The 4243-nt window shown below is 23.2% G+C and overlaps 1 long non-coding RNA gene across 1 annotated transcript; it reads right to left on the minus strand.

Moving 5' to 3' along the window:
- Positions 1–661: 661 nt before the first annotated feature.
- On the minus strand, positions 662–1707 carry LOC132253593 (uncharacterized). The gene is made up of 2 exons (XR_009465457.1): positions 1622–1707; positions 662–954 (listed from the first exon to the last, which is right to left on the minus strand). It is a non-coding gene; the product is annotated as an uncharacterized LOC132253593 (long non-coding RNA).
- Between the last annotated feature and the right edge of the window lie 2536 nt (positions 1708–4243).

A 4243-nucleotide genomic window follows, 5' to 3' on the forward strand; every position in this document is an offset into this window, starting at 1 on the left:
TGTTGATGCTCCTATCTCATAGAATGAAAATAAATGTAAGACTTCTCTCATCTTAGTGAAGTATAACTAAAATACCCGACTAAAGGAAACTCCATAGAAGGTTAAATATACTAGAATATTTTATTAGATTATTTTAAAATAAAAATATAGCAATGAAATAAATAATAATAATAATAGTAAATGTAAAATAAATAAAATTTGTACAAAATGCACAATGTTATATCATAAAAAGATTTTTTTTTAAATAATATATGTGTGTTATATAAATCTTAATTATATTTCTTTTTACCATTTTTCTAGATAGTGAGAACTCGAAACCAAACAATATTTTATACTTTTCATTTTTTCAAAAACAATTTTTATTTTTTTTAATCAAACCATATTTCCAAGAAAAAAATATAGGAAATGAAAACTATCTTTAAAAAATGAAAGACTAGAAGACACTTTCCGAAGCATTTACTTATTTTGACTCTTTTATATAAAATTAAAATAATTTAAAATTTGCATCTGACTAATAATTTTACTTATTTTAGATGTAACAAAGTCGCTCTTTTAAGTCAAGATATAAAATGGTGATTGAACCATAACCAGCTGAGATGGTGAAAGTTTGATATAAGAAATTATATTATTTTTTATATATTTTTCATAATAAAATTAAGCATCAAAACATAATTTTAGTACCGATATTATTAAATAAAAATGGTGAACAAATCCACCAATTATTAATCTTGCCAATGTGTTTGGCGAATTATTACATTGTTGGAAGATGACATGGCTAAAGTGGAGGAGAGCAAAGCGCTTGACATGCGCAAGTGTGGTCAGACGTAAATTGTGTGCAATGGCATCCGTGAAGCATGCTACTTGCACCATACTTTCCTGACATCTCGATGAAGCAACCAAGATTCTCAGATGGACATTTTCCCGGAAACTGTTCAGTCACAGTACAGAATGGCCCTGCAAGAATAAATGAAAGACCAAGTTTGTATCAACATTTTTTTTCTTTTTTTTTTTCTTTTTTAAAAAGATGGATTTTGAGATATATCTCTAGAATTTTTTTGCAGATTTAATAAATGAGAGTTCCTTATTTTATTTTCCTTTTTTAAAAAAAAATAATAAGAAAAATAGGAAATATAAGAGCTTGTTTAGAAACTACTTTTTGAAAAGAATATTTGTTTTTTTCTAAAGAATATAAAATAGTTTTTTAACCTAGAAATGTGTTTGGAAAATCTTTAATTGAAAATGTGTTTTTGATAATTTATTTCAACTTTTGTATATAGAGAATAAGGTAAAAAGAAAAAAAATTATATCTGAGTTTTCAAATAAAATTTTGTTTTTAAAAATATTATGAATTGATTTTAAAATGTATTTAAATATTATTTTTTGAAAATTATTTTTGAAAACATCATGACAGAAACTAACCATATATTTATAATTGTTTTTTGATGTTTTGTAAAATAAAAATATGTTTAAGATTTTAAAATATTCTTAATCTTTTTCTATATTATTAATTATATTTTATATTTTCTCATTGATAATTTCTATTTCCACATTGATAATCATGTTTTCCTATTTTTTTATTTTAAAGAATATAAAATTACTTTAAAAAATAATTAATTAGTACCTTGAGCTTGACCGAAGGTAAGCAGACTTGACAAGATAACGAGACAAAGCATGAGAGGTACTGCCATCTTCTTCATGATTTCTTTATTTTCCAACTCTTTCGATCATAAGAGTAAAAATAATCAAATTTATAGACATTTAAATCACATACATAGAAGCTACAATAATTTCGGCAATTAGTTGAATATTTTATTTATTATCTTATTTTAAAAATAAAAAATAAAAATGATATCAAATCAACATTAATTTATTACTCTATGGGATTGGAATGGATATGAATATTTTATTTTTATTCCTAATTTTGGAAATGAATTTGGTTATTCCATTTCTAGTGGCTGGATGACCCTAAGAATTTAATATTGAAATGATTATCTAATGAATATTTTATTTTTATACCTAATTTTGAAAATGAATTTGGTGATTCCATTTTTAGTGGTGGGATGAATATAAGAATTTATTGAAATGATTATCTATTTCCATTTTAAAGTTTGGTAATAATAGGAATGAGAATGAAATAGAAATAAATTGATAATAAGATCCTTACGCATAGTTTAAAATAATTTTTTTATTTTCATTTAAAAAAATAAATAAATTTTGAGAGTTTTATTTGTTACTAAATAATAAGACTAAAAAAATAGTCTTATTACGGGATGAAGAGGCATCAGTGTTTGATGAATAAAATGTAATGGTAAAATAGTAATTTTAAACTTTTTTATATATTTTTTTATGAGATGAATGAATCAAATTTTAAAATATCTATTATACTTTTAATTACATTTTTATGAAGTTTTTCTTATATTTTTTTTATAAATTTTCATCAATTTTACGTCTATCAATAATTTTTTCTAAAATATCCACCGATATATCTCCAATATATCTGATATATCCGTAATTTCCGATATTTTTATCTTCGTCCCACCTCCTTGTGGAGACTCGATCTTTTTATCCTATATGCTAATTTTCTTCATACGGAGTGAAATCGTGCCAATTTTATCCACCTAGGGAGATTTTTGTCGATGCTCCTATCTCATAGAATGAAAAAAGGGATGCCTAGGATCTTCACCCTAACAAGGAGATCTTTGTCATAAATGTAAGACTTCTCTCATCTTAGTGAAGTATAACTAAAATACCCGACTAAAGGAAACTCCATAGAAGGTTAAATATACTAGAATATTTTATTAGATTATTTTAAAATAAAAATATAGCAATGAAATAAATAATAATAATAATAATAAATGTAAAATAAATAAAATTTGTACAAAATGCACAATGTTATATCATAAAAAGATTTTTTTTTTTAAATAATATATGTGTGTTATATAAATCTTAATTATATTTCTTTTTACCATTTTTCTAGATAGTGAGAACTCGAAACCAAACAATATTTTATACTTTTCATTTTTTCAAAAACAATTTTTATTTTTTTTAATCAAACCATATTTCCAAGAAAAAAATATAGGAAATGAAAACTATCTTTAAAAAATGAAAGACTAGAAGACACTTTCCGAAGCATTTACTTATTTTGACTCTTTTATATAAAATTAAAATAATTTAAAAATTGCATCTAACTAATAATTTTACTTATTTTAGATGTAACAAAGTCGCTCTTTTAAGTCAAGATATAAAATGATGGTTGAACCATAACCAGCTGAGATGGTGAAAGCTTGATATAAGAAATTATATTATTTTTTATATATTTTTCATAATAAAATTAAGCATCAAAACATAATTTTAGTATCGATTTTATTAAATAAAAATGGTGAACAAATCCACCAATTATTAATCTTGCCAATGTGTTTGGCGAATTATTACATTGTTGGAAGATGACATGGCTAAAGTGGAGGAGAGCAAAGCGCTTGGCATGCGCAAGTGTGATCAGACTTAAATTGTGTGCAATGGCATCCGTGAAGCATGCTACTTGCACCATACTTTCCTGACATCTCGATGAAGCAACCAAGATTCTCAGATGGACATTTTCCCGGAAAATGTTCAGTCACAGTACAGAATTGTCCTGCAAGAATAAATGAAAGACCAAGTTTGTATCAACATTTTTTTTTTCTTTTTTTTTCTTTTTTAAAAAGATGGATTTTGAGATATATCTCTAGAATTTTTTTGCAGATTTAATAAATGAGAGTTCCTTATTTTATTTTCCTTTTTTAAAAAAAATAATAAGAAAAATAGAAAATATAAGAGCTTGTTTAGAAACTACTTTTTGAAAAGAATTTTTTTTTTCTAAAGAATATAAAATAGTTTTTTAACCTAAAAATGTGTTTGGAAAATCTTTAATTGAAAATGTGTTTTTGATAATTTATTTCAACTTTTGTATATAGAGAATAAGGTAAAAAGAAAAAAAATTATATCTGAATTTTCAAGTAAAATTTTGTTTTTAAAAATATTGAATTTATTTTAAAATGGATTTAAATATTATTTTTTGAAAATTATTTTCAAAAACATCATAAACTAAGCCTATACTTATAATTGGTTTTTGAATTTTTGTAAAACAAAAATGTGTTTAAGATTTTAAAATATTCTTAATCTTTTTTTATATTATTAATATAATATAAAATATTTTTATATTTTAAGCCTGTACTTAAAATATTCTTAATATTATTGGGGTTTATCT

The sequence above is a fragment of the Vitis vinifera genome, chromosome 4 (genome assembly GCF_030704535.1).
Source record: "Vitis vinifera cultivar Pinot Noir 40024 chromosome 4, ASM3070453v1".
NCBI lineage: Eukaryota > Viridiplantae > Streptophyta > Magnoliopsida > Vitales > Vitaceae > Vitis > Vitis vinifera.